At 44.6% G+C, this 26,367-nt stretch overlaps 1 long non-coding RNA gene across 1 annotated transcript in view; it reads right to left on the reverse strand.

The window, feature by feature from the left end:
- Positions 1 to 26,367, reverse strand: part of LOC139768023 (uncharacterized) — a 97,612-nt gene that overhangs the window by 26,352 nt on the left and 44,893 nt on the right. The window contains exon 4 of the long non-coding RNA XR_011717265.1: positions 4,420 to 4,624. This is a non-coding gene — a long non-coding RNA (uncharacterized lncRNA). The remainder of the gene's footprint in view (positions 1 to 4,419; positions 4,625 to 26,367) is intronic.

Genomic DNA, 26,367 nt, shown 5'->3' on the forward strand with positions numbered 1-26,367 from the left:
TTGACTGGAGAATAATGTCACTCTGCAAGTCAATTTTCTCCTAGCTACGACCGTAGAAGAGACATGTGCGTAGCGAAAAGTTTTTCCCTCGAAGATTTTTTTGTCGGTTCAAACCACGATAATCAATTCAACACATTTGACATGTGTAAATAAAAATAAAAATATCTATTAATACTTTTATTTTTGCCATATTTTTATTTTCTGAATCAGGGATAATGTAAGTGCGAATGTCTACGAGAAGTTGAGGAATTCTAATTGTTGAAGCTAAAGCAGGAACTCGCAGTGAGACCAGAGATCGTTAAGGAAGTCGATGCGCGCGGGAGAGGGATGCCCTGGGAGTCGTTAAACGGGATACAGAATCGCCGAGTGGATACTATTTTGCCGAAAAAGGTGAGAATTCCTCGCTTATTACATGTTGTGTTCTTTCTCTGAATATCATCGGCATTCTTCTTCTCTTCACTTTTCTGAATCGGTTGGTTACATAAATATTTTTGTTTCACTAATTTCTCGTTCTAAAAATTGATAGAGATAGATTTCGTAATTATCCTCAATAAGCAAATAATGGAAAATAAGTCTTTAAAATTATATCCTTTTACATTACGAATAAATAAAAAAACTCGTATCGCATGATTAAGGACGCTGACAGCAGATGCAATGTCTAATCGGTTCAACTCTGATCATGACCCCGACGTGGTCTCATTACGTTGCTCTACGACGCGGTACAGCATTAAAACATTGCGTAATAACGCCCGGATTCTAATCGGGGCTCTAATCAAGGCATAATACCACGGTCGCGGCGATATGGCAGACGGAGGCAGGATTCGATCCGTTACTCCCGCCGGCCTGACGAGCAAATTTACGACGAGGTATATCCTTCCGTCCTCGGGATAGGCGACCGGTAATATATCATATTCCAAGATTCATTATCTCCGGATAATGCGCCTCGACTACGCGCGCGTACGTACGTACGTGGGTATATATCCTGGAATCCACCCCGCTGCTAATACCCTTTATTATCCCGGACGATCCCTTTTCCATGCCGCTCAAGATACCAATTAGCGCGCGTCAATGTTGTCCGACGCGTACATCGAGCGCGCAGCGCTCGTCGGAAGCGTCGTAAGACGTTCCGCGAGTCTCAGGATGCCTCTCCGTAGGCAACCGCGTCCTTGCCCGAGGCTGCGCGCGAGTATTTATAGGCGATGATATCCTAGACTCCTCTCTCTCCTGTCTCCCTTTTCTTTTCATCGCGGAGCTGCCGCTGTTTCTTCGTCGCCGTCGTCATCATCGTCATCGTCCTCGCCGTCGTCGACGTCGCTTACGTCGGCGCTCTTCCCACCCAAGAGAGGCGCATCTCTTCCTCGTTTCTCATCTTTTCCCACTTGCTATCATCTCGTGAATCACCGTGCTATCGGCCGTGGCGCCCGTCGTCCTGCGTTCGCCAAGGTGTTCCCATCATGCGAGCATGTCAGTTTCATTCACATGCCCCGGGAAAAAGCCGACTCCCGCGTATGGGAGGGCTGGGTATCGGGGTGATATCGGGGGAACAGGAAAGAGCCCTTTGATCGCTAATAGATTATATTATACGACGAAGCGATACTTTCGTCCGTTAATACGTTTACGTTGAGCAAGACCTCCAGTCAACAAGGGGAGCGCTGCCAGTTCGAGGAACGGAAGTCTGTATAGGTATCTTTCTTCCTCGATGCTCTTGAGAAGATGCGCGTCGCTCCTCCTCTCTCGCCGATCTAATCGATAAATAGCTCGATCACAGCGAAACGCTGGCAGAGCTTCGCTTCGCTTTGCAGGATGATTTTAATATAGATTTTAATGGTATTAGTCGTTTCGCTTCTCTCGTTAGCCGTCGAGGAAATCTGTCACAAAAGGGTATTACTTCCGCGAACGTTTCTGCCGTGGGCGCACGCACACCTGTCGCGCGTTCACGTCAATGGCGCGGGACGAAATCTTCGCCGGGCACTCGAGGCACGATGTGTTTTCCCGTCCGCTCCCGGAAAGCAAAGTTCCCAATTAGCCGTGAGTGCCATTAGTCGCGGGACGATGACGCGGAGGGGAGATGGCCGGTTCGCTTTCCTGGCGAGATAACCCGGCGGGCGCGAGTTGAACGACACACGGCGCACACCGGATGTCGTCTCTCTCTTGGCCGCTTTGTTTCCTCCGCTGTTCCGAGGCGTGAGTTCTCTCGACCGAGGGAAAAAAACAGTAAGTACATTGTCTGCCGCCGGGCAATGTCAAGGTCCGCCACCATTATTGGGCTGTTTACACGTAAACTCGTGGGTCATTCAGCGGGAAACAAAACGTCACGCGTGCAAGCTCTCATGGAAGCGTCCGGGTTGGTAGTGCGAGATCGTTTGAGCAACACTCGTTAGAGATATTCGCTTCTTTATTCAGTCCTTTGCAATTATACTCTAAATAAATTTACAACGCGCATTCCTTTATATTTATTTGTCCATTTTACGCGTGCCAATGACTTGTTATTTTTATTAAGCAAAAGAAAGAAAAATTGTCCTGAGGCATCTATAAATATAGTTTGGCAATGTTATTTATGATACAGCTCGTTTTACTCTGTAACACGCACGACACTCTTACGGGGCGTCCCCTTATAACATATTCTACCCAACTTGTGTGTACGTTAGGAAACGTGTTTTTGACGAGCTGATTTTGCATCAGTGGTCTGTAGCGAAAGGTTTGACAAGCGGCAATCTCTACGGCGTGAAGGCAATTAAAGTGTAATCTTCGGGTTTATTCCCTCAGCGACGTTCGAGGGGACAGAACTCGAGAAAAAGAACTCCGTGCGGGCAACGCACTAACGAGACCGGGGAACGCGACGCGTCTTCTCCCGGCGGGACAGGGGGTTGATGACGCGACCACGGGTATATCGTCCTTTTCAAAACGGAAATACCGAATGACATCACGAACCGGTCAGCGTGCAGCGCGCGATTGGAGCCTGCGCGGCAATCCGCGAGTTCGAGATTCGTCGGCGGTGTCGTAGTGCAGGATATGATTGCGATCTCCTCTGCGCGCCGCGGTGTGTTTCTTTTCTTCTTCCTCTCGGGTCCGCAATCGCTTGCGCATCGACGTCGCCGCGCCGCCGCCAGCCGCGCCGGCAGGATGACTAAACGTGAGAAGGATCCTCCTGTCAGGCGCGAACGGTCAGGGACTCGCGTAGCGTTCGACAAACGAAGTCGGCATCTTCGAAAAGAATGGAGCGCCCCGACAACGCATCCGGACAATCATTTTGTAATACTCGAAAGCGTCCCGCTGCGAGGCGGGATTTAAGAGCCGTTATGACAGCCGATCCGCGATGTAACACTATGATACATTAGATGATGTGCGACCAATTTGGAATACGCTGAAATAAGATGATATCGATTTAAGGAAGAACTTAAAAGAGGGATATGTCGTCTAAATTTTGTTAAAAGTAATTTTGTTTAGAGAGAAAGAAAGATCGAGAGAGAGAGGATGATTCTAAATAATATTATTTTATAAATACTAATGACTACAACATAAAATAAGATTTAATGATTAAATAAATTTTATATATCGTTTCCTCGAGATTTTAATTTCTCGAAAAATTTAAAGTTTGGGGTTTTCCTAAAAAAAGAGTAACTTCTTCTTAATATATTTTCGCAAGAAAATAATATTTCTATATATATATATTTTTTTTATTGCATTGGCAGACACGTAGCGTAAATAGGATTAAAGCATAACAAATCGAGTAAAATTATCTTCTACGTTTCCATCGAGATTTTCGCAATTCAAGGTGGCTGTCGATTATAAACATCTATAATTATCGACCAGTTAACGTAACTCGTCCTGAGAAAAACAGCAGCGCGATAATAATCATCGTTCATGATAAAATAAAACAGTTTTACTGTGGCTCGGAACTCGATTTTCATTAGCCTCTAAATACCGTAATTTATTTTCATTATGTCGTTCAACGAGCTATATAATACAAGGCAGCGTGCGTGTATTACACGCGATAGATACAGCACTACGATGATGTCATGATTCTTCAAGGAATCGCATATATTTAATGTTGCAATATTGATATCGTGTATTCGTTTTGTCTCGCATGAGTTTTTCATTATCGACATTTGCATATCGCGTGCGTAAACATTTTGCGATGCGTTAAAGTTTCAATACCTTTAGCAGTAAAATATGGAAAGGCCTATTTGAATCTTAATCAATATTTTTAATTAATTAACTTTTATCGTTTCGCCTTCGTTAACTATTATGGCTGATGGTCACGTTACACCTTGGTTGATATCTTATTAACACCATGACGATTATGGTCGCACATTAATTAAATCAGCTTTTAATTACTGTAAAAGTTGAATACATGCACGCACGCGTAATAATTAATAACCTACAAGCCGAAAAAAGTTGTAAACGTTCGATACGAACCGGACGCTTGTAGCTGATCCAGAACAACTTTTTCATCTCCGTCCGTTCCGTCCGTTCTTTTCTCGGTGCTCCTTTTTTCACTCGCGTCTTCGTCCCCTTGCCGGCTGTGTATCGCTCCCTCTACACGTTTTTTCTTCCCTCGTTCTCTCTGCATATTGATAAGAGATTTTAGCTGGCGCGCGTGAAATCTCGGAGATGAAAGGCGCTGTAAAAAATGCAATAAACTGTAAGCTAATTTTTGAGATCAAAGCGGATCGCGCGCGCGGGAGACCTCCGCGTCGTCATGTTCCCGGCGACTTCACTCTCGTTGAGTTCGTATAAAGTGCGTGCGACGACGAGCAAACGTTCTGGTACTCCGCCCTTCGTTATTGTGCTTTCATTTCCTTCATCGCGCGTACGCGTATTGTACGACGAAATTAATTTTTCCTAGCTCTTCAAAAAAAAAGTAACCTAGTTGTCTAAATGCTAAATGCAATTGCTATACAGCAGAAAGATTCAGTTATTTAATTTGAATATATATAAAATTTTATATTTTACAGTAAAATACTAAATAAAATAATAAGTAACAGAAACAATATCGTTTTCATTTCTTTTATATTAAAAAATTTATTTATTCTTAAGATGGAATGTTTTAATTTTACCCTTTTACCCTTTATACAGATATTGTTTGGAGGAAATATATTGGTGAGCTAATAATGGACGGTGTGAATCCTTAAGTAGGGATTTGAGAGACCAATGAGTTTTTTTCATTTGGCGAGTGACGCGGGTGATGGATTAAATCTGGCTGATACATCGGCTGTTTCACAGGATGCGTTGTGCGTGGGCGCCGAAATTAATTTGCAATTAATTGGCAAAGCGCTGCAGGACACGTTCGAGAGTGGGTGAGGAAATCCTTCTCCATTTCCACGTGCCGGCTTAGGTGCCGGCGGCGGCGTGTCGATTAAATTTGGAAATTACGTGGCTATGCCTGATACATGCGTGTAGAATGGAGGAACGCTAAAACGAAAGGAGAGGAGATTGGCATCGCGAAATATACAATGGAGCCTAACACTCGATCCTCTTATTCGGGGAAAGTCGACTTTGAGATAAAAAAGAAATTTACAGTTAAAATGAAGAACCGTCGCGTCGGGGGGCTATCTTTATTCGTATATCTTTCACCGAGCCGCCCTTTCAATTCAAAGAAGACATTTTTTTTTATCCAATGCAAGATCATCTCTCACAGCGGCCGCCTCGAAAATCTTCCAGAAACCACACGTGTTCTAACTCTCGATTTCGACGAAAGCACGGAATACGCCGTGAGATGCACTATTAATTGAGTCCATATGTTTATTAATCGTGCGCATCGCGCGCGTCGGCCTAATAGCGTACCTTGTTTAGAGCGATCCCTCTAATCGCGATCTCGATTTTTTGCCGGTCACCCGACGAAAGTTGCTAGTCAGACACGGCGGGATGGTCCAGACGGTTTTTGCGGCCGAGCCCGCGCTCCGATACGCGTGTATGCGTGAACGTGTTCTACTGTGCTCACGTATATTCACACGCGTGCACGCGATTGTCGGAAATTATAGCCCTTGTATCACATTGGTTTATCCACGCCGTGTTGAAACAACCCCACGTTATTCGCGATTACCACCCCTATTAGTATCCGTCCGTGACGTCGTCGAGCCAAATGAAACAGGATGGGAAACGAGAGCCCTCGTTGATCGCGGAGGGAATCAGTTATCCCCGACCGACCCGATGAAATTTCCACGATAATGATAATAATATAGTTAGCCCCCGTCGCGCGAGGGGTTACGACTCTTGGACGCGCGAAGAAAGAAGAATCTAATTTTCTCGCCTAACGAGATTAATTCGTTCAGCGATGCCCTGGCCGCGCGACAGCGAGACGCGAGAGATTCGTTTAATTTCAGATGATTGGGTGGCGGCCCGCCCGGAGCTATATCTCTCTCTCGTGATTCCATTTCGAAAGAGTCAACGGCACTTTATAACAACTTGCTGCAAGGTGGTCGACGGTTTCTCATGATTAAGAATTCTTGAGACATGGGAACTGATCGGAATTTATGTTAATTACGCTAAGTTGTACGTTATTTAGTGTTTGGAGTTAAGAAATTGAGTTTTTTATTACATGAATTAATTTTACATACAGGCTACATATATTTCTCTTTCGTCGCCGTTGATCGTTTGAGCGACATCGATATAAAATATTTTATCTACCGTTGAATCTTAATATTTATTTTCTTGTCTAGCGTCAAATTTACTTCCAAGACTTCGCATTATAATCATCAAACCAGAAAATTAGGATAATTATTTTTATATTACAATATTGACGAATAAGATTTCGATAGCACGTCTATATGCTTTGAGCATTTTATGAGCTCAAACGCAAAAGAGAATTTTTGTTATTCTTGTTATTTATTTATTCATGTGTTTAGAAAAAGAGATACACGTTACAAATATGGCCGTAAATGGTACATGTATAACATTACGCAGAGTTATTACACTCTTGACACGAATTCTCTTTTAAAAGTATATAATTTTTAGGAGTAAACGGGCATTCGCACTTCGTTTCAAGTTCGTTCAAGTTGCTAATTGTCGTCGTGCGAAACGTGAGAGGCCAGCGGTCCAGGTCCGACCTTGACCACCGAGTGGGACCGGACCGGAGCGGTACCGGAAACGGCGGAAACGCACGAGTGAGACGCTGCATCGGAATGTCGCGTCCGGTAAGATGTACGGGCTAAAGAGCGCGGCGTGACGCGATGACCGCGACCTCGCTCGCCGGACGCAATCTCGTGTGGAATCTGGCGGACGCGGACGGTTCGTTCGTTCGAAAACGATGTACCAGTTAGATAGGGGGCCACTGGACTAGCGGTTCCTTTTTTTTTCCTCCTCGTATACGACGCGTTAGGCAGGCCACGAGCGCATACCGGCGCGATGCCCGGTGGGGCTCACGACGACGATGGCGCGGGGGGGGGGGGGGGGGTCCACTAGGCCTCCGCGGTACCTGTCGCGATAGGACAGCGCGGACGGAGACAGTGGTTGTCGTTTGCGAATGAGCAAGTTACGGTGTGCCGTTGTCGTTTCCAGGAAACTAGGTAAATGGATCTGGATCATTGGAGCGAGTCGTCCATCGTGAGCGACTGCGCTCCGCTCGCTCGCGAGCGTCTCCGCGCCGAGGGGTACATTGGCCTGTGCATAACGATATGCGGATTCGCTCTGAGAAATTGCTCGGGAGATTGCGATACGACGTTCATCGAGACCGCTATCGATGTATCGGCGATATTATCCGGCGAGCGGCGGGTGGTTCATTGAGACAAAGAGACCCGATTAATCTCGGGCTGGATATACGCTTTGCCGGGACATAACCGAGATGCAAACTAACGGTTAACCGACCCTTCAGGCAATATACTTAGAATACGCCGATCGGCCGATGGAATACGAGAATTAGATTCGAACGTTTATGCCGGCAAAGTCGTTGACTCGGACGAATATAATTATAAAATGAATACACAATGGTCAATGTGAGTGATAATAATTATTTTATCGATTGTGGGAGAAAAAAGATGACAAATGTTAACAACAGCAAATGTATAAATTAATGCATGCAAGAGCAGAAAGCAAAAGCCCCATCAAAATAATTCATTTTATGTCATATGTATTCATTAAATAAATTAGATTAGATTATTCTTTGAATTACAATTGTTTTCAAATTCGTTTTCCTATAAGATCTCGTGTGATAAGAGAATAAGATTCACTTTCTAATGATTTAAATCAGTATCGTTTCATTTATCGGCGTTTGACGAACATCGTATGATTTTGTGTCGCTAAAAAGTTAAGTGGTTTCAGGACTGGCGCGCTCGAGTTCGTAACAATGTGTACAAGGACTTCGCAGACAGGCTCTTCCATTAAAGTCGCAGGGGTGAAGGACCGGAGCCGGAGCAATTAATCGAGAGAGGCTCTCTCGCCTGAGTCTGAAATAAATTAATCGGGCGGCGCGGGGTAAATCGGCCGACAACGAAAGATAAATGAGCAGCCGGTGGCACATCCTTATCGCCAGATTAAAATGCCAATTAATTTCGGTGCCGGGGCTATATAGCGCGATCCCCACGCAGGTTATCAGTGGTACGCGGGCGTGCCCGCGGTATGCCGGCTGAATAAATGCATGAAGAATCGATCCCCGCGCGCGGCCGATCGGAAAATCAACATCCGCGTTCCCCGGAATTTCCGTGTGCGCATCGCGAGGTAATCAGGAATGCATCCAGGGTGCCGGGGGTAGAGGGATTCTTGGTCTATCTGAAACGAGAATTCCGTGAATTACGTCTAGAATCAGGGCTACTCACGGCGACGCACGTTGAATATCAATGACGACCGCAGCTCTTTCCGCCGTGTTCGTGGCCGCAGGGTCATACGGCTGGAGGGCCAGATCTGGAGCCCTCCGTCCTCGATACGTTATCGCTCGCATCTAATTGCCGTCATTACGTCCCTCTTCTAACGCACTTTAGAATAGAAATGATAAAAGAAACATTTCTTTCCGAGAGCGAGTACGTTTTTAAACAAACTATGCCTTTTGTTGTCAAAATGTGCAGATGAAAACCACACATTTTGATGTATGATTAAAATGACTGTCACATAAATTGTTTTTCCTTTTTAATTTGAACTTAACTCGTCACATATCGAAGTTGGAACGTGTTCTACAATATAGTAAGATATTACCAAAGGTAGAAGAAATTTAAAGAGAGTAGGTTTCGTAGATTTTTATAAAAATGTTCCTACACACACACACACACACACACATCTCTGCCGCGCGCAAGAATTACAGGGAACGTTGCACGACATTAAGAAGGGGGATGTTATTTGGGTTCCATTTACCGCTTATGACTTTATATGCGGGATAGGTACGACAAGATGAGTTTAAATAAACGTCGCCTTTACGAATATTTACGTAATACCCCGGCCGGCATTAAAATAATTGCTCCGCTCATTACCGGTAATCGTGCCCCGCAAAGAAACTCTTTGAAGTCACGAAGACGTGATCCTCCACGATCTTATGCGGATCTTCGTGACTCGGAGAATCCGTGGAGGAATCTTCCCAAGGATGCGCCGGTTGTCCGATTGGATCCTGCGGAAGGAAGCGTATCATCTCGCGAGTTTCTTACGCGGGACGAGCGCGCGACGTCCTATAGCGTATATACGCACGGGGGTAAGTACGTGCATACCGTACACGCAGATCGCCCGGCGATCCTGTTTAATTACGGGGATCGTAGTAGCGCGACAGATGCCGTGAAGAGGCGCCTCGTCGATTTTCTGGGAAGAGAAGACGCAGAAGCCCCGTCGCGTTGCTTCCCGCGTCCACGTCCGCGTCCTCGTCGCCGCGCTCGTCGTCGTGCTCGTCGACGGGCGAACAGCCTGCGAGCAGGAGAAGAGAGAGAGTGAGAGACTTTGATATTTATAGTGCCGTACGCCGGGAGACCCGTAAAAACACCCGGCGATTCGCAATCCTGAAATAACAGGTTACCTCGGAGCGGAGTAAACGGGAGGAGCAGAGCGCGCGCAGGGCAGAGTCCTGCAAGAACCCTGAAGAGGGCGAGGAGGATGAGAGAAGAAGGAGAAGAAGCAGAAGAAGAAGATGAGCAGGGAGGAGAACGAGACGCGGTGGAACGACGGGAGGGCGAGGGGGAGGGGCGGGAAGGGGAGGCCGTGAGTGGTTCGGCCTGTAAGAAGGAGCAGGTTTCTATTTATACCGCGTCACCGCGAATCAAAGACCCTGCGGAGTACGTAGGGAAGTCAAGAAGGGTACTCGTTCTCCTCTTCCTTTTTGCTACTCGCGCGTACTTTCCTTCTCTCTCTCTTTCTCTTTCCCCCATCAGCCCTCTTACTTTTTCTCGCGGTACGTCCTCCCTCCGCTGTACGGACCTCGCCGAAAATTGGTAAATGAGCCGTTGGTATTCGCCGAACGTTCGCGACGTTCCATCTTCCTGCACCCGGCTTACACGTTTAACGTGCGACAACCTTTTTGGGCAGACGTATTACGGCGATGCCCGGTACCTGACAGGGCCCTCTCCCCCTCCCCCCCCCCGGTCCTCGTCGTCGGCGATCCACTTCACCCCTTTTTCTTCGTACTTCGCTCCTCCTCGCGTCCTCTTCCTGAAGCTTTTTCCGAGAAGCTGATTAATGAACGTGACAGGTTTTGGGCGCTTCGCTAATGTTGCGATTCACGAGTGGAAGCGAAGCGATGTGTCACTCTGGTGACAGGTCCGACAAGAACGAACAAGAAGTCTGCGGGAAGAGAAACGCCCGATACCCCTTGAAATTAACTATTTCTGGAATTGTCCATAATGATTCCAAGAGAGTTTATGACTCTAAAGGAAATAGTAAAAAAATTTAACTTCTTATACATTTCCAAAACTGCGTGGTTCACGTTTATACGAATATGATGCGCAATTTGTCATTTGACCGTTCAATTTTCTTTAAGAGCAATTTCTTATTTTCAGATTAAAATACAAAATTGCACTTCATAAGATGAATGCTCACGCACAGTCGGATCCATCCGGACGGGACCCTCCGTCGGCAGAGGAGAATAGAGTAGCATGCAAAGAGAAGCGAGAAGCGGAAGAAGCGGGAAAAGAATAGGCACGTCGTGCGGCGTACGTGATGTATCTTTATATGGTTTAGTCGCAAGCGCCAAGGGAAGACGAGGGGAAACAGTAAGAAGCGTGGAAACCTTTCGCGCAGTAACAGTTAGTCCATTGTTAGCAACGCAGAGCCACATGTTAACACTTTGGACATTATCTATTCGTTAGCTATATTCCAGCTGGATTCACTGGTGTAAATATCCTGCAGAATCGGAAAACAAGATAAGAATGTTATATCAAATATTTATTGTGACACAACGCGTCATTTTAAAACGGTATATATGTGCATTTTAAATAAAAAGACCAAAAAAATCACAAATTTCTGCTGCAAACTTTGTTAACGCTGCCAATATCGTGCGAAAATTTACAATAGCCCGTATGTATATTTCTTCTTTTTCGCAGATGCTTTACTGATTAAAGATTGATGGTCATTCTTGCGTTTTCGATGTTACCGCTTTTCTGTCTTCTTGCCTAGTAACCTCGAAATCTACGAAATGTACATTCTGTTTCTCTACGAGTTCGCCGGTATCATCCGTCCACCAGCTGTCAGCATGCCGAGAGAACTGGGCAACGCGGCAAAAACCGAATTGGGAAACGAAACTCCTCGAGCGTGACGGCGATCGTCGCTGCGCTCCAGTCAACCTTGACTAGGACACATCGACGCTCGCGGAACGTCGTGTTCACAGGCGTATGCACGACTACGTCTCTGAACGTTGCCCAAAACGAATGTATTCCGTCAATGATATGGCTTACGACCACCTCGTGAGCACCGGTACCGCGCGTTAAGACACCGAGTCTCGCACCGAATCATAACGGTGTTTCGCCAAAGAAAAGAACGAAAAAAAATATGCCAAGGACCGACTCGTCGGTCGTTATACGAATTATTTGTTTCGTAAAAATAGGGCTGATTTGCAGTCCTTAAAACTGTCTTATTTACTATCACGCGAAATTTGACGATGATTTCTGACTAACGACAATTATGTGCCGTCTGACTTTTGCTTCGCGAGTAATTTTGGAGCTAACAAAATTAAACGAGAATACCAGAAAACGTTATATAAATTTGCAAAAGATTCAAGTTTCGAGAATTGCTCAGAAAGGGGATTTTACCTGTCTAAATAGTTAAAAGTTGCTTTTATCTTCATTAAGTGCAAGTCCAACGTACGGATCGATATGAAACAAATGGAATTACCGGAAAGTATTCTCGCGCGGTATTTCTTCGAATGAGACTTGTTAGAATAGGCTTCGTCATGAAACAAAATCGCGAAAAGATTCAGTTATTGACGTTTCGACGTGATCAAAGGTCCTTCACGCACGTCGAATCCTGCAGGCAGAGCAAAGGCCACCAGATCGGAAGGTGGGAGGAAGTCTAAGTCGAGCGGAAGACGGCTCCATCTAATCGAATTTCCCCCCTTCGTCCCGTCCTCTTGTTCCTCTGCCTTTCGCCTCTATCTGTGCAAGTCTCGAGGAGAAGCCGCCGCTCGCCGGGAAGAGTGATTTATTCGTCAATGGGCGACGGTACAGGTAGGTCGTAAAGTTCACGATGGAAATAGGATTTCAGCGGACAGGTACGGCGTGTATACTCCTCGCGAAAGAAGCCGCGCGCATCTCCTGCGCTTCTGCGGCCTCCGCTTCTTCTTCCTCGTCCTCTCTCTCTCTCTCTCCTCTTTCACGCCAAGTCGGGGTGCCGTGTCGTAATAAGAATGACAGGTTTCCACCGGTGGCGCGTCGGTGTATTTCTACGGTTGACACGTAGAATCCTCGTTAGGCCGGAAAGGATTCGCGAATAAATCACCGGCGGTGTATTAACAGCGACGGTAATTTCGTGGCACGAATTACCGGTCATACACGGAGGCTACCTACCTACCGACCTCTCAGATTCCCGGAGACTCGCGCGGTGTGTGTCGGCGATTTAAGGCGCGTGTAAATCATCGGCCGTGGACCGTTTAACGTCGATAACGTCCATTTACTTCCCTTCTTTCGCGGTACTTCTTTCCTCAGTTTTCGCTTCTCTTTATTTTCTTTATCGCGCATGTGTCGCGTCGAACTTCGTTCGCGGTAACGTCGCGCCGCGCATGGGAAGAAGTTATTCACAGTGGCGTACGTTCCTGTGAAATTGCGCCTACGTATCCGCCGCAATCTATAAGAGACCGCGGAAGTGGACGATAAAGCCATTAATGAGATGTTTCGATAGCGGCCTGCCTAAGGATACAAGCTGCGCGGAGGACTCGCGGCACTCGCGCGCGAGGCAATTTCCGCAATACGTAAAGATCTTGGCGCCTTCGGGGCCGCGCGCCGCGGTGCGAAAAGTAACAACGGAAGAATGCGCCTGGGAATGCGTGGCAGGCTCATTTAAATTCCTATCATTCGTTATCAGAGCTGCCCCCGGTGGACTCTTATTTTACCGTACGTTATCTTCGCACCGTAATCGAGCGGGAAGCGGCAAAGGGAGAGAGAGAAAGAGAGAGTAGACGCGAGGAGGTCGAGGGTGAGAGATGCGCGGGAGGATAAGAAAGACGACGAGGGGAGGTGAGAGGGAGGGGAAAGAGAGCAACCAGGTTGGCGCCACGGAGGTACAGGATCGGCCAAGCGTGACGGTAATATGCGAGACACATTGCGCTCGCCAACGGTGCGTCTAATCCGATCGGGATTGCCGTGGAACGTGTGTAAGGCCGCGCCGCGCGCGGCAAAGTGTTACGCGCGCTGCATCGTCGTGCAGCAAGTTCACGGTTGCGTTGCGCTGCGACGCGTTGCGTATGCGCGCATTTGCGTGTGTATGCGTGCGGCGATATGCCTCGCCGCGACATATCCGGGGGTGAACCCATCTGTCGCGCGGGACAGTTTCTGGGGTGGCGATGACGAATATGCCTTTTATAGGTAGGATTTTCCGAACTATGACCCGCAACGCGCGGTCCATATCTTTAAAGGGCGATAGGGTACATGAATGAAGCGTATCAGTATTCAGCTGAGTCACTCCGTGATATACAGTTGAATACTAATATGCTTCATTCATGCCCTATCGCTCTTTAAAATTATAACTATGTGTGCATGCGTTTAGCATGGTAGCAATATATGTGGACACCGCGATGACTAATTCGATAGAATCACTTTAAATGCAGACTAGCGATTAAACTAATCAATTTCCATGAAATTATATATAAAGCTATTATGGAGTCTATTTATGAAATTTCATCGGAATTGATTAGCCAGTCTCTATTAAAAGTGATTCCATTTAGTCATCGCAATGTTCAGATTTTGCAATACGTGTCAAAACAGTAATTTACTTGTGCATTTTATGTTCTCGTTGCGTAAAAACATCTGACTAATTGTAAGTTTCTGGAGAATCTACTTTCCTTATTTCTAAGAGCAAAGGTGTTTTAAAATCGAATCCTTTTAACCGCAAGCGTTCGTCATTACGTCTTTTTCTTCCTCATTTCATCTTCATTAAGGAATCTCTAAGGAATGTTAATACATTAATGTATTAACAAAGCATAAATAATTAATTATGTGTTGAGCATCAGCGTATATTCTTGAAATGAAAGATGGTGGAAAATCCGGAACAAGAATCTCTAACGAAATTATCATGATTACCAGCGAACTTCGTTGGCAATGCCGCCAGCATAATTAAGGCGTTACGTCTGCCGGCAAAACGTACCTCTAATTACTTGTTTATCTACGCCATTAAGGCTTACTCCTGCCGAGCAGAAGTATTCATTTTAATACATTACACGAATTCTCGCGATGCCTCGGTGACTGCCGTAACCACGCGCGGTTCCCACGCGCGTGCACTCTGGTAATACGCGTCTGTTACGCATCGTGTGCCGAATGTTAGCAGCGGGATGGCTCGCAAGTCGCAGTAATAGGGATTCCAGTCGGGCGTATCCAGCGTGCGCGCCTCTTAACGAAATACAGGGGGCTCCAGACCGCCTGGAAATTTTTTTCTCGAGCGTGTGCCAACTAGCTGGAACGTGGAAGGCGGCTAACGTTGGCTAGCGCACAGTGTTGGCAGCCGATAAAAATAGAAGCCAGGAAGAATGCGAAGATTCTTATATCGTTGGCAAGGTGCAGCAAGCACGTCGATCACGCCGCGCTGTTCGTTCGTCGCGCTCTAAGATCACCCATCTCAAAGTCGGCGTTCGGTGTCTTTTTGTACAGGATCTCTCAGAATTATTAGATATTCTTTCAGTCACAGATTTTATGATAATTGACTGTAATAATTTTACAAAAAATTTAAAGACATTTTTTCTTATCAAAAATATTGAAAAAAAAATCATTATTCTAATATCTTAATTTTTTATATTAAATTTATCTTATTTTATATTTTGATTTTATATATTAAATTTGTGAAAATAAAATTTAATTAATATTGAATTGAAATTTTGGAAATGTAATTATTGGTGCTATTAAACAATGACTTATTTTCTCACTTTGCATTTGACAATTCTAAGATATATTCTAGGTATTACGTATATAGGAGTTTACTTATCAAGTTTCTCTATTGACTGAGTTCCAGTTCGATTCAGTCCGTACTCAGTTCGCATAAAATTGCTCTTTCCACAATGGCGTGACGAATAGTCTTTATGGAATCCATTCTGGCTGGATTTGAGGGGACAATGTTTTCGAGCTTGCACAGCAGGCGGCAATCCCGAAAATCAATACTCACGTACCCTAAAATCCGGTTGTCGTAGGTCATCATAGGCTTGAACGAAAAATCCTTAAATGCATTTTTAAAATAGCAATATTATCCTTATCGCATTCGAGAGCACTTTCGAAGATGTTACTTGCGACTAAGATTAGCAGTACGATTTAATGATAAATAATTTAACAAAATACAATAGTGTGGAAGTATTGATTTTCAAGTAACGTCGTTATCGACGATAAATTAATCGAATTTGGCGTCAAGTGACAGTGATAGACAGTCGGATCCAGAATGGCTAGAAACCGTTTCGCTTTTTAAAGCGAAACGAGCCGTGTGATTAGATCAATAATCTATAGAAACCCCATGGAGCACAGAGGATAATGACTTAATTCACGCATGGAGTTCGTTCCATTGTCATATTAGGAGAGATTATCAGCAATGATGACCGAGATATAAAAGAAATCTACAAAACATACCGTTATACCGTTTTTATTGAACCGATATTCCATTTCGCGATTTATTAAAAAAAAAAAAAAAAAATCGCGCAATCAGATTAAATAATACAATAAATTAAATCATTTATAAAAGATTAATACTCGTATACGACTGTGACTAGGTTTTTTTAAGATCTAAAATATTCATAAAAATGTTGGACTATTTTTCATATAATTTTTTTTTTATATACATGCTATTTTACTCATAACAATCTAATGTTAATTACTAGAGAAAAATATTTTTCTGTATTCTCACGTTATACATTTGAACTCGTGTTTGTACTTCCTGAATATGTATAATATACTCTTTTTCCAGGGATTCTCTCGCTAAGTTTTCGTTGGCTTTCCGAATCAAGATCGGAACTGAAAGCTGACATTAGCGTTAGAAGCAGGAGGAAGCGAATCCACTTCTGTTCCCTTCGCCTTCGTATACCGCGATGCGGCGCAGATTCGTATCTACGATTTCCTCTCGAAGCGTTTCAAACGTGACCGCGTGTGCATACACCCACGTATATCACGCACGCATCTGTATACGGACGCGCGTATGTAGGAAATTTACAGGTAAACAACATCGCGGGCGCGCACACGGACCAGCAGCATTCGCACGTACGGGTTTCGTGCTGGTGCACCCTAGAAAAATTCTCCCGTAATTTTCTCGTGCTGGTATCGTGTTTCTCGTAATGATGTTACGGCTGTGCTGTGTGCGCGCGGCGGGGTCCGTGAACTCTTTGCTTTGATCGATACGGCGAAGGAAAATCAACGCTGGGAATTTCTCATTTATCAGAGTACGCGGCGGGAAGACCGGCGGAAGAACCGACGGCGAACCGCAATGGGCAATGGGAAGAAGGAATCGAGAATGACGTGACATCTTTGTGATTCGCTTAATTTTGGAGTGAGCTCACCTTCTCGTTTTAGGAATATGATTGGGCTATATGTCGCTTTCTGTCACAGTCAAAAATAATCTGAATCACTGATAGTTCGTTACTATCGCATAAATAGTTGTATGAGCGAAAGCCGTGAAATAATTCATGAATGAGAACGAGTGCGCAAAGCATGCGTATACAAAATTGCATTTTCAAAGCGAGTACGAGTAGATTCGTTCTCCCGTTTGTTACAATTGCCCACGTTTCTTCTGTGAAATCATAAAAATGCAAATATATGTGCGCGCATAAGCGCGAGCGAGCGGATGCGTTCGCGATTGTTTCGCGAAAAAAATGCAGCCGCCACGGCTCTTACTCGATTTTATGGAATCCTATAGGAGTCGACGGCGCGTCGAGAGACGTCGCGGGAAGATCTCGATGATTATTCGTGCGCGCATGTAATTTGCCGGCATTAACCCGATAGTAAATTCCTGCAGTCGCATGAATCGTGCGAATTTCGCGAACGTGCATACGGCACTACATACAATAAGACTACCGTCGCACTTAAATGCACCGGTTAATGCGGCCAATCGTTAGCGCGGAAGGAATTTGTCCGCGACCTGCACCGCGCCGCGGAAATACAAGTCTGATGCATTTCTGCATTTAATTCGCGGCGACGGCATTAGCCGAACTCTCGGATTAGTCACGAGGCTAGTCATGGAGGCGTAAAAAGGGGAACATCACCGACGCGGAAGGTGCGAGCGAGAAGTGTAAGAAGCGCTTCAAACAGGAAGTACTATCCCGCGCCGCGCTAAACGAGATTTAATTGCTCATGAAGTCCTTACAAGTGCGCGCGCGCGCGCAAGCGCAAGCGTTTAATCAGTGACAACGATTTGATCGAATTAAGACGTTCAGTGCCTCGGGTGCTTTCTCGTCTTTCGTTTTTTTTTTTATAAGAAATTAAGTAATGATCGAGAAAGAACGAGAGAGAGAGAGAGAGAGGGAGAGAGAGAAATACTGATTCTTCATTTCTTCGCGTTTATTCCTATTCAACTACGCGTGCATAATAACGTCAAATTACATTGCACCGCGTAATTGTCAGGTGAAACAAACCAGTTTAACGGTTAGTAACCTTGCAGATGAGCCTATTGTAAAATTGCAGCTCTCGCACTTGGCTGCTTCGGAATATACGTGTATTATTCGTTCAATACGTAACGTATTATAAATGATATATTGTATCCAGCAATCTCCTTTTAAAAACAAATTACTGATACGCAGATTTTGAAAGAGATATCAGCTTTTCGTACTATCGAAATATCGATCTCTTTGTAACGATTTATACATAATAACGTGCTAATAACATAAAGAATATTGACTACACATTCGACATCGATATAATCATCATCATGATCGCTTGTTTCCACTGATATGTTTTATGACTGAGCAATATCGCTGACATAAATCGGCGCATAGGCGGATCTATTCATAATCGAACGGTACACCTGGCTCTCCCATTCGACCAATTTCGCCGCTGTCCCTCGTCCCGAAACGCGACGTGATACGCCTTTAATCTTACAGAGTAAAAAGAAAACGGTCAACAGACTAAAAAAAAAAGCGAGCGGCGCCCGCTCGCGGAAGCTAATTTCGTGGAGGTAATCACCTGTCGGCGGATACTCGAACGTAAATCTCACTGTCGTCGTTTGAGACCCGTCGTGATACAGTTTTGTCAGAGCAACGGTACCATCGGAACGTGCGCCCGTACCTTTTTTTGTGACACTTCTTTTACGTGAGCTTCGATTCGACTGTCATCTAGACCCGCCCGGATGAAGAAATTTCGACGACGTACGGTATCGCGTAGGAATGCGTAAAAAAAAAGATCCAATCGTCGACGATGTTGCAATGAAATATATTGTGCTTCTGAAGTAAATCATTTTTCAATTTGGCTGAGGAGACGATAGAATTGTAACAAGATTTTTAGATTTACGTAATTAATTCTTAACGTTAAATTTATTTTATTTAAATTAATTTAAATTAATACGTTACGATTGCTTTTTCTTTTCTTCTGCCAAATTGTTATCTTTATCAGATTTTTGGAAACGATTAGCGTGTTAACAGTTTTCTTAAAGGACGGAAGGCAAGGATGTTAAGGATACAATGCTTGCATCGCGCGAAGTTCCTTTCGGATGTTAAACGTCGAAATCGGAAGGGCGGAAAAGCAGACTCCGCTTTGTTACTGCCTGATATGCACAAAGACTCGGAGGGGTAGCCGCCGGAGTAGGGCGGTACGCGTCGGAATCAAACGGCAACCTGCGCATTGTGTGCCCGGAGGGGGCGAAGGAATTGGAAAAACGAGAGGCGCACGGCACGTGAGCAAACGCAGCCACCACGACGCATGAAGACCTTCTCGAGTATCCACTTCGCGTCAAAGGGTCTGTCTGTCTTCCCCATTCGTTCTGTCTCACTCGAACGAACGTAGTAATCAAACCGCCCGCGCCCCAATGTCGTCTCCCTCCCCCTCGGCCCTTGTAAACAGAATCACCCTCTGAAAGGAGAATCAATTTCCCCGCGGGCGAACAGGAGAGAGAGAGCGAGCGGCGGAAGGTTCGTATCCACCGGCGATTGGACTTGACGTTCTTCGTCCATTATCAATATTTGAATGATGCTTCAGTGAAGAATTGACGGAACTCAGGAATGACGAAGAGTGACACGGAAAATGGTTGTTGCTCGGGTTATTGATTTGAATTTGGCGAGGCCTGCTGATGTTCGTCGGCGATTCGCGGGAGATAATTTATGGATTAATTTCCGGATCTTCGGCTACAACGCTGTATCATGCTATCGACTTGGCCCTATATAGGAAATTAATAACGCACGTCGACCGGGACAAGGTGACCGCCATGGTGGCGATAAATCAGGAGATGTTCAGCGACCAATCGCTATGTTAGAGTCTCATAGAACTTCACTTTATGGTAGTACAGTAAAATAGTACGAAATTACTAAGAGCCGAGCGTTACCGAGCATAATTCCCTCATAAACGTCGAAATGAAATAGTTACACTCGGTCGAGCACCTAGACTTGAGCTCGAGGCCCGAGTAAATACACCTAATTTTGAACGTGCTCCATTCGGGATAACTATGACGATCATTCGCCATAATTTATGACTTGAGTTCAGGGTCGCGTGGCAGTAGACGCATTGAAAGGTAAATTTTTGTATTTTTCATTTCCGACGGGAAATGTACATACTTGACGAAACTGGAGCACGTCAAACATGGAGAAATGACGTGCAGGTCGCGTTTCAGTGCATCTCATCTAGTATTTACTCCAAAATCCGATGTCACAGGCAGGTGCGATGGATTCGAAAATATACGCATCAGAGAGGATGCCATCTCGAATCGTTTTGTCATACATTCACGAAAACCTTCCGCCTTCCTGCCTCTCTCTCTCTCTCTCTCTCTCTCTCTCTCTCGCTTTCTCTCCATACGACATAGCGAGGATTTACTCTCTTATGCCGGATTTCGAATGCAATGTGATGTCATTCTTCTCTGAGAGCGCATATGCGCCCACGCATGTGTACCCGATGTCTCCCATTGTAATCCAACCTGCCAGTATCAGTCGAAATCAATGAGACCCGATGAGACAGCTGCGAGCTAAACAGGAACCGTTCGGGAAAGCCTCGGATTATGCCGTCCCTCACAAGAATCCAATCACCAGTAATTGATATTTGATTCAACGCGCAAACATTTTCTGACGTGCCATTAAATTGTTTTGCAAGCCTGTGATTGTATATGAATCTTTGAAATATTTCGCTAAATGGTTTTTATGATTGCTTGATAAGCTATAGGGAAAGAGAAAGAGAAAGAGAGAAAGTGAGAGAAAAGGATAACACGATAGAAATATTATGAAAATAACAAAAAAAAAGAAAAATCGTAAATGGATATTCGACGATCTGGCTTCCGCTTCCTGTCATCTACCCTCTCACATATGACGCGAGTCACCCCTAAATCTGTAGCTCAGTTTGAGATTAAAGTCATTTTTCATATCGTGACCGCGGTGTTTCAACCGGTGACACACGAGAAATGGAATATCTGAAATAATGGAACCAGTTAGGGAGACAACAGAGGAGATTGAGTTTTTCTTATTAATAAAGCTAATAAAATCATATAGAAAATATTGAATAAAAATTTATAAAAAATTAATAGAAACTGTTTGTCATAGAAATCCGAGATCATATTGTTTAGTCGTATATTTATTATAACATTAACATAGATTCTTCAATTTAATAGTTCTAATAGTTTCCTGCATAAGTAATCGTATTTTAATAAAAATATTAATAAATAAAAGATCGCTTTTGGTATAATGTAGCAACGCTTTTAATTTAGCTATCTAAAATCAAAGACCAAGTCTCGGTCAATTTTTTTCTAAATTGAATATTCGGTTATTAGGAAAGTACTGTCTCCCTTCACGTAGCCGGCATTAATATTTATTGGTCCATTTGCGAGAAGCAGCGTCGAACAGACGCCGGACGTATTACAACGCGGGGGAAGATTCGATAAACTTCAACTCCATTATCATTGTCTTCCCCGTGAAAAAAATTTATTCGCTAAAAAGAAGATTTGAGAGAGAAATAATTTGCAAGCGTGTGCATTGTGGGTGTACTCTCCGCGCCGTCGGAGCTCCCTGGATGCTTTAAAAGCATCATCGTCCCATGCTCTCCGACCAGCCCTAGCAACGCTATTGATTTCCTACATCCCCTGCGAGAACTATCTCGCAGAATTTACCCTCTTTCGTGGAAATGCGCCCTGCAAGATCATGATACTCTCGTACACCGTGCAATAAAGCATCCGTTAATACGAGCCCATCATATAATTCCGCTTTAATAACATGAGAAAGGAAAACTTTAGCGATGATTACAAAAGAACTGTAATCGAGACTTTCTCATTTTACATTTTCAGCTTATAGATTTACGTTGCGAGTTTGTTATGTCGGTATCCGACATGACGCGAATAATTTCTACGATAATATCACAAACTCCTTATCTATACATTTCCCGCAAAGTGAATGTAATATGTAGTGAACAATGCCTACAAGGCGGAACGATTCGGAGTGACATTTCCGTCGTGCACTCGCCAATGCAATATTTGAGAAATCCATACGGCTAGGTATCGGATAAGTTTGACATGATTCCGCAAAATGCACTCCGTGTATTGAAATTTATTTTTACCTCCTACCTATAATTGACAGCGATATGCGGATCTGCAACATTGCGGAAATAGCATCGGGCCAGGTCACGTTTGCCAGGCACAGAGTGAAAAATTGTAAAACGAGCCACGAAATCGATGATAATGCAGACGTCGCGAACGCGAGACGTTTATTCTTACTCAGAATCTGAAATACGTATTCGCGATAGCACGTGCGCTGCGGGGACGCATGACCGTTTTTCGCGTTATTTCAACGTTGGCAGCGTGCTCTGCGTCGTGATGTCGACGGCGAAACGGGTCCAGGAAGAGGAGTCTTCCGTCATATTCTACGTGCATCTCGGAAACCTGACGCAATCGCAAAATATGGATACGTGTAATTGTAATGTAAATCTAATGTGTACGTGCATGTATGAACGTTTTAAGCAGCATAAAATAAATATCGATAAACTATAGTACAGTTTTATCTTTCTTCTCAAAGATTTAAAGAAATCGTCTGAAATCGTCCATTTAAAATTCTTTTCAACTTGTCAATCTTAAATGATATCTTAATTTAATAAAACAATGCTTGTATAATCCAACGTTTTCTTTAAACTATCAGTATAATTATATGAAAAATTAAAATTTAAATATAAAGTAAAGATTTGAATACAGAACAAAGACGTAAGAAACCATATGTATTACCCAACACTCAAATTTTCTCTTTTCCTCGAAATAGCGGCTCGTGTCATTTTGTGACGCTTTCAAACGACGTTGATCTCAACTGATCGCTTATTAAGCGTTTCAAATGGGGTGAATCGCAAAGCGGTATCGGAGTCACCGTCCACCTCGGGATCTCGCTCGAGCGCATACGTTGCAGGGCGTGAAAAAATTTTACGGTGCGCTTATACATAAATTCCGATGTTTACGGTCTATCGAGGGATACTGCTCGCGAAGCCAGCCGGTGACATCCCCGTCGCACGCGCACGTGTGCACACCGATGTTCGCGCTTCCGCCTGCACACGTACGCTCCCGTAAAGAGTCCGGCAAATATATCGCCGGGTTTACACGCGACGGCGACGACTTTACCGGAAAACCGCGCCCGATCGTCCCGTTTCCCCCCTCCCCCCCTAGGGCCCTTTTTCTCGCTCTAGTATCGAATCGGCCAGGAGGTCCGCATAATATCTCCATTTGCCGAAGCGACGATGTGCGGTACCGGCCGCACGTTTATTTACGAGACGGGCGTCGCAGTTAAATCGCAGATAGCAACGCAGATTTGCCGCGCCGACAACAACGGTGTCTCTCGCCGCGCCAGGAAGAGACTCCTTTAGAACCTTGGCCAGGACAAGGAGAAGAAAGGGAGTGCGCGCGGTCGGCGCACAAGTCGAGGACTCGCGCTGACTACGCGCGGTTGTAATATCTGACCTATCCGTCCGTGAGAGCCGCTCTGTAATTCCATCGGGAACGGGATTGCGCCGACAACTCGCCGGTGAATCGCGGTGTCGATACGTAACGTCCGACGAACGGAGTCGCCAAGTTCGCCGCACGGCAAATGTCGCAAGGCCGTTCGTCGACTTGTTGCCCGCTCCGAGTAATATCGAGGGACGCGTCTCGGCGAGCGGCTGGTTTCTCTCTGTGGAATACTGAGATAAGGTGCATATAATCCAATCGAGAAGAGAAGTTACTTATTTCTCGAACTGTCAATCTTTAATATATTTCACACACAGAAGTATTCTTTTGCTTCGGAAATAAAAAAAGATTATTTTTCTTTAGTAGAATTAGATAGAACTAGATAGTTTTAGAAAGCAAACGGTTTAACAGATTGAAAGTTTTATTATATTACATAAAGAAATATATAAATATTTTTTCATTATAATCTTTGCTGTAGAATTAAATTTAGAACGTTGTAAAGTTACTGGTGGATTTCAAGATACTTTTGTTTCAATGTCGAATACACTTATGGTTATCGTGTACCGTTGCATACCATTATGTTGCATCAGCCTGAATTTTCAACCTTATGCTAAGTGCAGTCTACGCATTGTGTCAAAATGTGTGATGTGTTAGCGACGCGATGACAAAAGCGACATCCTTTTCGGTCTAATTAGATAATTTCTATGTGAGATAGCGGTTTGTGTCTTGTCGTAATTTGGATGGCAATAAAGTCAATGCAATTACCGTCAATGTGATGCCCACGACAAATTCATTTCACAGTTACGTATAAACGACTCGATCGAACTTGAATTTTACGGTCCCCATCGATAATCTTGTATGAAGCGCACTACAATCGTGATACCTGCATCCGTATTGTTCTAAACCGTCGACAGACGCTTTCTGCGAACGAGTCAACGTTACGTCATGTGAAAATTTTAAAATTATTGTGACAATTGATATATGTATATTATTATAGAGAAATGGTAACAAGGGGATGTCAATAAAAGTTTTGCGCATTTTCATCGATCGCGAATCTCTCCAAGATTCTGATCATCATAGCTCCATCACAATATGGAGGTAAGACGCAACGATTGTCTGACATGTCGCGAACGTATCAAAAAGGTCGGGTAGAGGAAGGGAACAATTTCACCGCGCGGCGGTGGACGAGGGAGAAAGTGTAACCGATCTTCGAGAGCTCGAAATCGAAAGTAATTTCCTCGGTCTCGCTCTTTCTTTGCCTCCTTTCTCCTTTCTACAGAAGCCCACGATCATTCTTTCTCCCTGACCGAGATCCAGGTCAAGTTCACTGTCTGTGCTCGACAGTGTCTTTCTCTCTTTCTCATTTCACTTTCTCCCCTCTCGTCACCCTGCTCTGCGCCCGTCCGCTCTCTCTCTCTCTCTCTCTTTCTCTGTTTTTCTCTATCTCACTTTCTCTCTTCCTGGTGGTACACTGCTCGATCTCCGCTCTCACCGGCGCTTATGCAAGAAGCATTATGCCATCGGCGGCAATTTCATTCGTACGTCGTGACTCCGACAAACGCGGTCGCGGTGAGTTATTATGTCAGTGTCAATGGCACCGATCTTGGAAGAGAAAGATCCCCGGATGGTTAGCGAGTACCAGTTTCGTCGTGCGCACGGTTCGCTGAACCGAATTCCCCTCCCTTGGCGTTCGATGAGCCAAGGTGAACCAAGGTGAGTCGAGGTGGATACATCATCTCAGATATCTTTCGCGAGGTACATCGCGCAGGGCTCCGCTGGCTCCGATGCTTTACGGCTGCACTCGTCTACCCGATGAACTCCTCTCCGTCGTAAATATGGACGATGCACTGTGTATGAACGTACGTACGAATAGCGGCTGGAGAGGAGGGACAATGTCGGTTAACTTCCTGGACATCGCCAAGGTTTATCGGCGAGCACCGACAATTAACGATCGCCCGGTCGTTGAGAGAATTTTTGTATGTTTTCGAAGGGGAATGTGATGCAAATATCTTACAAGGACGGAAGATATACATAATCGGATAAATTACGTACGAAATTATACTGAAGGACGCTGTGTCGAATATCGAATAATTTTTCGAGGTTTCGTTCGAAAAGAAAAATAAAACGCGATGGTATCTTGCGCCGTTAGGATAACTTTGCATAGTAATTACGCACGCGCATCAGTCTTATAATCTATAAATCTGATAAATGGACTATCGATTTGCAATTAGATAAACGCGCGTAATAAATTGCTTTACATATACGTTCCTTCTAATTACATTCTTGATGAGATCATCTTTAAAATCATCCTTTCGTAGAACGTGGCTGGGATTCTGTGTATTTTATCAACCTTTATGTGGTCGATTAATGACCGCACGGAAAGAGAAGAGCCGGGGGAACGATTCACGGGAAATAACGTTACTTCTCCGTGATACACACGAGGTATCCCATATAAAAATCGATAAAAAGAAGCGCGTCTTCTCTCACGACGGGAATGAATGGACGAGGTAGAGATTCGGTGAAGATTTCACCGTAAGATTTTTTTCTCGGAACGAACGGAGAAGAGATTTTTGGCCCAGCTGCGAGTTTACCGTCGCGTGTGCTCATCGATGTAAAGGATTGATAGTGAGTCAGCGGATTGAATTTCTGATCATTCTGATGGCATTGACCAACGTTTACGTCAAATTCCCGGATAAACTTTAACGTAATTTTATTCTGCTTTTCGATAATATATAGTCGAGTCACGGTAGT

The sequence above is a fragment of the Temnothorax nylanderi genome, unplaced genomic scaffold (genome assembly GCF_030848795.1).
Source record: "Temnothorax nylanderi isolate EJ_2023f unplaced genomic scaffold, tnyl_v1.0 TNYL_tig0013_pilon, whole genome shotgun sequence".
NCBI lineage: Eukaryota > Metazoa > Arthropoda > Insecta > Hymenoptera > Formicidae > Temnothorax > Temnothorax nylanderi.